The 10,894-nt window shown below is 45.2% G+C and overlaps 1 pseudogene across 1 annotated transcript; it reads right to left on the bottom strand.

The window, feature by feature from the left end:
• Positions 1–7,548: 7,548 nt before the first annotated feature.
• LOC144772040 (antizyme inhibitor 1 pseudogene) lies at positions 7,549–8,744 on the bottom strand (annotated as a pseudogene). Its single transcript, XR_013599611.1, has one exon. The product of XR_013599611.1 is annotated as an antizyme inhibitor 1 pseudogene (transcript).
• Between the last annotated feature and the right edge of the window lie 2,150 nt (positions 8,745–10,894).

The raw sequence follows: 10,894 nt of genomic DNA, 5'->3' as shown, positions 1-10,894 counted from the left end.
CGCCATTATGAACCAACTCCAAACCGGCTTAGAACTGTAAGGAGCCTTTCCATGCCCCCAGAGCGCTTAAACAATAATACATTGAATAATAAAAAAAATAACGCTGTATTCTTTGTCGGAACCAACAGTTCAGCCTAACAAAATTCCTACAAGATTGCAGACAGGCAGAAATACAGCTGTAGGTGGTTGGACAATTGCGCTAACTCCCTAGGGGGTACTTTGCATGCAACTTTATCTTGAAAACAAAACAGCAGCCACAGAGCTCCCAAGATTCCGAGTTTGTGATTTTATAATGGGATACACCAAACTACAGGTCCCAGAATGCAAAGCAATAACCTGGACTGCATGGGAATTCGAGAGTTCTGCATACATTCTCTGCCTCCCCCGCTCCCCATGTGCACCATATTGTTTGTGCATATTTAGAGCCAACAATCTTGACACAGCCTTGATTTTAGTTTTCCTCTAAGACCAGAACAGTATAGCTCACCACATGCAGTGAGTCATGTGTGACTGAGCAGAATCAGGTTTTTCGGCCAACAGCAGTGAGCACGGTGGGACTTTTGGGCCTATGGTTGTAAAGGGTATGTTAAACATGTGTAATACTGTTGACCGAAACATAACAGTTCTGATATGACGCGTGTTTGTTTCTTATAATACCCCTAACTACAAGAAACACCAAGAATTGCCACGCAAACATCCAACAACATAGTTGCCAAGTTTCCTAGGTGTGACTAGTTACTTAAATACCAAGACACAAACCTCACATGAACAATGTGTTTCCAAAACGTTTCAGCAGTAATCCTGTTTTTATTTGGACAATGTCAGTCTGTGCCATTTAAATTTGAATGCTGTTTACTTTTTTAAGAATCAACAAACCTCACGTGAACGGTGCGGTCTCAAAACGCATTGGCGCTAATCGAGTTTCAGAAATTGTGAGGAACTTTATAGTTAATGCTGTGTCTGTTGATATATTTTGCTTTCTACATTTTAATTAGGTTCCCTGTTTTTTATATCCAGTATATAAGTATATTGCTCTCTCATTACACTGCCCCCTCACACACTGTGCCCCCTCACACACTGCCCCCTCACACACTGTGCCCCCTCACACACTGTGCCCCCTCACACACTGTGACCCCTCACACACTGTGCCCCCTCACACACTGTGCCCCCTCACACACTGCCCACTCACACACTGCCCACTCACACACTGCCCACTCACACACTGCCCACTCACTGCGCACTCACACATTGTGCACTCACACTAGTTTAGGCCACACACACACACTGTACCCTCACACACCCCGCACCCTCATTACACTGCACCCTCACACACTGCCCCCACGCACTGCCCCCTCAGACACTGCCCCCTCAGACACTGCCCCCTCAGACACTGCCCCCACACACACTGTCCCTTCACACACTGCCCCCTCAGACACTGCCCCCTCAGACACTGCCCCCTCAGACAGACTACTCACATACTGCCCCCTCACGCACTGCCCCCTCACACAGACACAACCCCCCTACACACACAAACACACAACCACGCATGCAAAACCCCACACACACGCAAACCCCGCCCACACACACGCAAAACCCCCCACACTCGCAAACCCCCCCACACACACACACGCAAAACCCCCCACACACATGCACACACACACACACACACAACCCCACACACACAACCCCACACACACACAACCCCACACACACACACAACCCCACACACACACACAACCCCACACACACACACAACCCCACACACACACAACCCCACACACACACAACCCCACACACACACAACCCCACACGCGCACACAACCCCACACGCGCACACAACCCCACACGCGCACACAACCCCACACACGCACACAACCCCACACACGCACACAACCACACACGCACACAACCACACGCACACAACCACACACGCACACAACCACACACGCACACAACCACACACGCACACAACCACACACGCACACAACCACACACGCACACAACCACACACGCACAAACCCACACATGCACACACACACACACAAACACACACATACACGTGTTACCATCCTTGTGGGGACTATGTGTGAATACCAGCCTTGTGGGGACTAACCTTTCCCAATGTTTTTAAAACACACAACTAACAGAAAAATGTTAAGAAAAAAATCATAATACAGGATCCTGCTTCAAATTTGCAAATATATTGTTATTTATTCGTGCGCACAGCACCATCCTTGTGGGGACTTGAACACGTGCTACCATCCTTGTGGGGACCTAGTCCGTAATACTATTTGTGATTGAATACAGTCGAAGGCACATGTCTAAATGTTTATTTTAGCAACAATATACACAAAAAACATTATAATATATTCATATATGAATTGCTGCATATATAATAGGGGTATACATTAAAGACAGATTATGTTAATGTGCCAGAAAATATCATATCATGCTTAATTAAAGACACTTAAAGCTGCATTTAACCTATTTATTAGTGCTTAAAATCTTAGGAGATAAGGGAACTAACACATAAAGACATTAACATATAGAACAAAGGAAAATGGTCAAGTGGAATCCATAGCGTGTGGAGCTGCTTAAATTTTTACCAAAATAGAAGTCCCCACAGAGATACTGAAATAGTGAAATAGTGTGTACATTCAATGCTTGGAACCCATTATAAAGGGTGTGAAGCTAATGATGTTCAAGTCCACACAGGGGTTGTGTGTAATTATAGAAATGCTCAAGTCCCCACAGAGATAGTGTGTTATCATAGAGATGTTCAAGTCCCCACAGAGATGGTGTGTTATTATAGTGATGTTCAAGTCCCCACAAAGATAGTGTTTTATTACAGTGTTATCCAAGTCCCCACAAAGATAGTGTGTTATTATAGCGATGTGTAAGTCCCCACAGAGAGAGTGCATGAAGGTAATTGTCCTCATTAAAATAGGGCCCGATTCACAAAGGTAAACATAGACAAAAAGTCTAACTTTACTACTTTTCAGTATTCACAAAGGTAAATTTCGACCAAAAGTCTAATTGTACTACTTTTCAAAATTCACAAAACCCCATAAAGAGAATGTGAAGCTGATGATGTTCAAGTCGAAGCAAACAAAAGGAGATGATGGACGGAGTGGTGAAACCTTTCAGTCACTCAGCCCCAGTTACAGATCTGGGTTGAATCCATCATCGTTCTTTAGCTAACTTCGCCACCCCAGATCAGCCCAGCTATATGCAAATCAGTCTTGGCCCTATGCCTCATGGAAACAGTCCAGCCCTAACTGCCAAGCCAGGTCTTCCCTGGACCGAAAACATGCATCCTGGAACCGGTTCTGGGATAACACCCCCCTCATCAGCCAGGCTCGCTTTAATCTAGTGGCAAAATGAGCAAGGGACCCATGTCTGAGTCCCAACGTAGGGCGAACAAAACAAACAAAGAGATGAAGGACTGAGTGCCGAAACTTTTCAGTCACTCACCCCCAGTCACAGATCTGGGTTGTATCCATCATCGTCTTTAGCTCACTTTGCCACGCCAGTTGAGACCCAGCTATATGCAAATCAGTCTTGACCCTGTGCCTCATGGCACCCCCTGGTGCTTTAAGTTGAAACAGAGCTTGTGTTCAGTTACTTGAATGCTCAAGTCCCCACAGAGATAGTATGTTTTTATAGTGATGTTCAAGTCCCCACAAAGACAGTGTTTTATTATAGTTTTTTTTAAGCCCATACAAATACAGAGTGTTATTATAGTGTTGTTTAAGTCCCCACAGAGATAGTTCACAAAGATGTTTGTGTTTAAGTCCTCATTAAAATTGGGCCCGATTCACAATGATAAACTTAGACAAACAATCTAACTTTTGTACTTTTCAGTTTCAACAATGTAAACTTAGACCAAAAGTCTAACTTTACTACTTTTCAGTATTCACAAAGCCCCATACAGAGAATGCAAAGCTGGTGATGCTCAAGCCAAAACAGAGCCTGTCTGCAATTAAATGAATGCTCAAGTCTCCACAGAGATGGTGTGTGACTATAGTATTACCACGGTCACCAAATAGAATGCGTGTGATTATAGACATGCCCAGGTCCCCACAGAGATAGTGTGTGATTATAGACATGCCCAGGTCCCCACAGAGATAGTGTGTGATTATAGACATGCCCAGGTCCCCGCAGAGATAGGGTGTGATTATAGACATGCCCAGGTCCCCACAGAGATAGTGTGTGATTATAGACATGCCCAGGTCCCCACAGAGATAGTGTGTGATTATAGACATGCGCAGGTCCCCACAGAGATAGTGTGTGATTATAGACATGCCCAGGTCCCCACAGAGATAGTGTGTGATTATAAACATGATCAGGTCCCCACAGAGATAGTGTGTGATTATAGATATGCCCAGGTCCCCACAGAGATAGTGTGTGATTATAGACATGCCCAGGTCCCCACAGAGATAGTGTGTGATTATAAATATGCCCAGGTCCCCACAGAGATAGTGTGTGATTATAGACATGCCCAGGTCCCCACAGAGATAGTGTGTGATTATAGAGATGTCTTGATCCCCCACAGAGATGGTGTTTGACTATAGTATTACCACGGTTGCCAAAGAGAATGTGTGTGATTATAGACATGCCCAGGTCCCCACAGAGATAGCGTGTGATTATAGACATGCCCCGGTCCCCACAGAGATAGCGTGTGATTAATGGGATGCACAGGGATAGCACACAGAGATAGTGCATGATTGCAGTCATGTACCTGTCCTCACAAATATATTTTGTGATTACAGTGACGTTTAAGTCCCCACAGTGATAATGTGTGATTACCGTCATATTCAAGTCTCCACAGTGATGTGTGTAATGATAGGTATGTTGAAGAACCCATACCGATCATAATAATACAGACCGTATTAGTCTGGTGGCTTATTAAACTGATGAATCCACTTGAGAGATATGTGTTTGACCTCTCTCTCACATGTTTGAATTCTGGTGCTACCACTCAGCCTTTATTCCTTCCAAGGTACAATAAGTACTATTTACTTGCATAAAAAAATATGGTATTCAGCAACAAGATACCCTTAGGCGTGAATGTGCACTTTATATATGCACATGAGATGATATGGTGTGATAATAGTGGTACTCAAGCCACCACTAGAGAGGGACTGGATTTAACCCATATCTATGAATCCCACATCAAATGCAGCATTAACCGATTTAAACTGTGTCCATCCAGGAAGGTTCACATTTCCGTAAAAATACAAGTATCTGAGTTCTCATTTTCTTTTCTAGCCCCTATCTTATCAACTCTAGTCTCCATTAAGAAGATAAAACTGTATTTCTGATTGCAATAAACTCCCCAAACTGATTTGTTCTGACACTTTAGGATTATTACAATAAAGATGGCAGCCGCGTAGTTGTGGGCGATCGCAGTGGAGCGGTGAGAATCAGGAAGGAGCCCTAAGGAACGATTTTGTGCATAGCCATGAGAAATCCCCTGGTACTGTAAAGTTTGGGAAAAGCCCGGACAAGGATGATTTTGGCTCTTACCTGCCATGGTTGAGCAAGACGGTGGTTACGAGCGCTGGTGCTGGCCGTGACCGCTCTCTCTCCCAGCCGCAGGCGCTTCGGGAGTGCAGTAGGGCGGAGCTTCTGCCCAAGGCAGCGGAGTGCAGCGGAGTTCGGTGCGGAGTTTGGAGGAGGAAGAGGTGACAGGAGCCGCGGTTTGCAGAGCCCGTGTTGTTGCAGGCAAAGGAGGAGTATGGCACCTAAGGCTATCTCGGGGGCAAAAGCGGCACAGCTAAAAAAGAAAACCGGGCTGGAAGGAGCAGCGCCCCTGATGGAAGACGCCCAGCGGAAACCCCAAACGCCACCGGTGGAGCAGGTGAAAAAGAGGCAGCAGGCAGCGAGGACTCGCCAGGCAGCCACATCAAACATAGCAGAGATGTTTACTAAAGGTGGTTACGAGAGGGAGAAGGGGGGTTAAAATAGTCGTATTGCCTGAACTGCTCGCTGGTGACAGTATAAATCATGAGCTGGACACCCAGGCTAAGGGGGCCATGGACAGTGCTGTCAGCGGCGTGGGGGGGGGTGCCCCCCTCAAATCCAGCTGAAACCCTCAGTTCAGCAGCATCCCCAGCAAAGGGAACTGCACAACTCCTTCAGTCGGTAGAAAGTCTTCAGGGCTTAGCTACCGGGGATACATCTATAAATCCATCCATGAGTACGACTGTTGCAAGCTCCCAAGTGCTACACATAGTGGATAAAACGGCTGCCGGTGCTCAAGCCTTTGAATCACCCGTTGTTAATAGGGCGGAACTATCGGGGGAAGGAGTAATATTCAATACTGGCTCCCTGGGGGTAGAAGCTGGTATCGCCATTGGAGGTGCAAGTAAAGATAAGGAGAAAGCCCCAAGTGAATGCTTCTTTTCTGTCTCTGAGGGGGCCGAATGGTCCGACGAGGATGAGGATCGTAGCTCCTATTTGGGGGATAGTAATCTGGAATCAGAGAGCGACCCCGAGCATGAAGGTCCAGCAACAGCAGTAAGATCTCTGGCTGTATCAAAGGTGCAAGAACATCTGCAACAAGAACTGAGCTGGGATCACTCATCCGCTATGCCTCTGCAGGGTAGTCCTTGTGTCGAAGCATCCCAAATTTCACTCTTGGAGATAATTCACCAAGAAATTATCGCACATAGGGAGGAAACTCGCCAGGACAACCGCAAATCTCAGGATGCAATGAGAAAGATGCAGGGTGTTGTGAGAAAGTTGTCTAGAGCCTGCACCAACATCGGGGATCGAGTGTCAAACCTCGAGGAGAGAGTGGTGTCAACGGAAGCCGAGGTCGCGGCTGCCACTAGTAAGGTTGATCCTCACTGTTCTCAAGTATCCGATATACAGTGGAAACTTGAAGATATTGAGAACAGGCTAAGGCGGAACAACCTTAGGATCCTAGGAATACCTGAGGGAGTTGAAGGATCAGACGTCAGAGCGTATATCATCAAGCTTTTCGAGCAGGCATTCCCGGAACTCTCCAGTTGGAATTGGCCCGCAGAAATACAGCGAGCACACCGTACCCCTTTTAAAATACGGAGATGCGCGAGAGAAGGGGACAAGCCCAGGGCAATTTTAATCTTTCTGGGCAACTTTGTTTTGAGGCAGTCTATCGCAGAGAAGGCCAGACCAGATTCAAGGAGAACCGTCGAAGGGTTGTCATTCTTCGTCCGTCCGGACTATTGTCACACAACTGTGGAGAGACGTTGGAGATTGAGGGGAATGATTAAGCCCTTCCAGGAGAAGAAGATTCAGGTTTTCCTGATAAACCCTGCCCAACTAAAAAGAATAAACGAAGGGAGAACCCTGTATTTCGCATCAAAAATTAAAGCAAAGGAGTATCTTGACTCTTTGGGCAAATAGAGACTCACTAGAAGTTTGGATATCTTTTGAGCATCTCATAAAACGATGGGGGTATCGAGTGCCTGCAGATTTTGATTTAAGGTTCTGGGGGGGGGCATTGTGCTTATTTGGTTTTGGGTTGTTTCAATTGGATCCTCACTGCTTACACTGTAACTAAACTCCATCACTCATATAATACAGAAAAGCCGGTTCATCGTTTCTTGCAAGTTCACCTTCAGAGGAACGTTGACGTCCATATTCAATAACTTTTTTGGCAATGATCTTAACTGCCAGAGTAAATGCAGCAGAAACATAGTAGCTTCCAGGTTCAGCAATTAACTGAATATCACTTTCTTCAGGAAAATATACCTTCAGCAAAGTGTTGATAGCATGGTTTATCTCTTCCAACTGAAATTCAGTTCCAGTGAATCCACTTCCAATATCCAATATGTTCATTTTAAAGCCAAGCTCCTCAGCCATATCAAAGACGCATCGTGCATCAGATAAAGCATGAAAGTATGCTTGTGGTTCTTTACAGGTACTTGAAACATGAAACTTAGAACCAATGATCTCAACATTGAGCTCCTTCGCACATTCCATAAGGTGTCTACAGCCCTTCAGTGTAGTGCAAACCGTCATGTTCACCTCGTCACCTGTGAGATCTTCTGTTGCGATGTGAAGTAATAGCTTTGCACATGGATGATTACGTGCAATCTTCCTGAGCTCGCTTTCATTGTCGCATGTCATGATGTTAACCCCAACTTTTGCCGCATACTTTAACTGGGAGGCTTGTTTGCATGGATTTGAATATATAACACTTTCAGGAGATATGCCCAATTCCAGTACCATTGTCATTTCATTTTTACTAATGCACGAAAATCCAGTCCCAAGAGCTGCCATGATTTCAAGTACAACTGGAGCTGAATTGCATTTTACCGTATAGAACGGCTTTATATGTGCCGCAACATTTTGCCACTGGTTGTGTTTCTTCACAATCTTTCCAAGGTCACTCACAAAAAAAGTGTGTTTGTCAGTAATCGTATGTTCATAAATATAGTGATCAATAACATCTCGAAAAGCTGCAGCCTCATCTAGCAGGCCAATGGATGTATCTGCGTCTTCAATAAATCCTTTCATCTCAGCTGTACTCCTCACAGCTTACATACACCAAGTGAATAATCGAGAAACCCTTGACCCGGATTCTTGAAATATGCAACAAACTGGACAAGTTAGGAGATGGAACCCTACTATCATCAGCTAGGTTCCCAAGGAGGCTCAGAGTTGAAGTTGAACGGTTCTTTATAAAGCGCCTCTCCTAGTCCTTCAGGATAATTGTTAAAAACTTTGAGAGAAAATCCGCCCCGTCGTGCGTTGCTCCTCGGTTAGAGCCTCGGCTTGCTAGCATAGCGGGGGCAGAGCAGGCCCGGCTTTGGTCCGGCGGGCGCAGCCGCTCCGCTCGGTGACCCGCCTCCTGCGGAGCGCAGCTTGCTCCTGGGCTCGAGCGGCGCGCGATAAGGCGACACTATGACTTTCAATACCATTTTGCATCTATTAAATTAGCCTCTCCTTTGGACCTCCTACCCCCTAACATGATCAGGCAACTTGACTCTAACCTGTTATCTATGTTAAGAGATCTTCTCACTATCTCTCCTGGTGAGGGGCTGGTTCCCAAGAAATAGAAATATGCTATGGTCCTTCCCCTCCTGAAAAAAAACAACTTGGACCCGGCCAATATATCCAACTTTCATCCCATTTCCCTTCTTCCTTTCTGTTCCAAAGTTTTAGAAAAACATATTAATAGCCAGCTAACCTCGTTTGTGGAGGCTCAGAATTTGCGTCATAATTCTAAGTCTGGATTTAGGGCTGAACACAGTACGGGATTCGCACTCTTGGGCAATACCGAGTGCTTGAGGCAGTGCCTTTATGGCAGTACGGCTGCGCTCATTTTGTTAACTTTAGCGTAGCCTTCGATACAGTGTCTCATTCCATTTTGGAGGAGAGACTGACTGCCCTGGGCCTTGAGGGTTCAGCCTTGGCCTAGCTTAGATCATTTTTGACAGATCGTAAATTTCAAGTTTTCCCCCAATGCCAGATCTGAGACTCATGCTCTGAGGACAGGAGTTCCCAGTGTTCAGTGACTCTTCTCCTACGCAGATGACACACAGATCATCTTTATGTTGTCATCTGAACAGAAAAATTGACCCATGGATTTAAGCTCCTTATCGATGAACAAAAACTGTCTCAGGGTTCAATGGTGATAAGACTGAGGTCATGATTCTGGGGGAAAACTCACCCATCTGGGGTCCTAATCAATGTACCGATGCTCTGGGGGCTCTGCCTATTCCATACCAGAAAGTAAAAAATATGGGATTCATTCTGGATGACAAATTGTCTATGAAGCCTTGAGAGGCAAAGGTGAACGCCACTTATCTTACGGTCTTCAAATGGCTAAAAAAGATCATATGGATGATCCCTAATCCCGCTCAAAGGACTGTGATCCAGGCTTTGATTTTAGCCAGACTGAACTACAGCAATGTGTTCTATTTGGGAGCTGATGAAGCTACAACCTGCCGGCTACAATTAGTTCAGAATGCAGTTGTGAGGTTGCTTTACCAACTTCCAATAACGTCCTCAGTCTCCAGCCTTCTTGGCGAGCTTCATTGGTTGACAATTCCTAATCGTTCATGCTTCCCCCATCCCATCCTGACAACAATGCCATTAGTGATTACATCCAAGCACAGGAGATGGTTTTGAACAGTATGCATCCGGAAATTGTGTGTTTTGATTTCATCTTATGTGATAATGAATAAAATTAGGTAAATTGAAATAAACAGTTGCCTAGGTTCTCACAATTTGGTCACGTGGAGAAGCCTGGATTAATCTCAGGTTTTCTGGTTTCACATAGCGCAGTTCAGTCTAGCCACTAAATATACATGCTTTGCTTCCATTATACTGACTTTACAATCCCTGCTGGCATCAGTGCAGCCCTCGGTCACACCAAAGACCGGGAACTTTGCAGCCCCTGGGAAAATCTTTGTGAGTACCCATGGCTTAGAGCATGAACAATGGGTCTGCCTACTTTAGCCATTGGCTAACTTCACTCTGGGCATCTTCATTGTGCTCTTTCACAGCTGTTCCATTCAGTGCCAGGAATTGCTATGGTGATGTGTGGTTTTGAGACCCAAAAAGATTAGCTGTTAACCAATTTGGTTAATATATATTGATGATTGTCCAGCATCTACCCCAACAAAATGTTTTTTAAAAGAATGAGAAAACAAAACCAACATTTACAAAACCAAAAGGCTGCTGGACAACGCCAGACTATGTCTTGTACTTTGTTCCTGTTACAACCTCAACGTCCAAAGATTCATGATTCTTTATTGCACAGTTATGATGATTTGTGCTTTATGTAGCACTTGCTTCAACATATTTCTGCCATCCGTTCATTGATACACATTTCATAAATTTGATAGGCTGTGACTTCCCCAGTGAAATTAATAATTAATAATTGTGCTGTATA

The sequence above is a fragment of the Lissotriton helveticus genome, chromosome 8 (assembly GCF_964261635.1).
Source record: "Lissotriton helveticus chromosome 8, aLisHel1.1, whole genome shotgun sequence".
Taxonomy (NCBI): domain Eukaryota; kingdom Metazoa; phylum Chordata; class Amphibia; order Caudata; family Salamandridae; genus Lissotriton; species Lissotriton helveticus.
The sequence above is the reverse complement of the archived record's forward strand: the minus strand, read 5'-3'. Positions and strand labels throughout refer to the sequence as shown.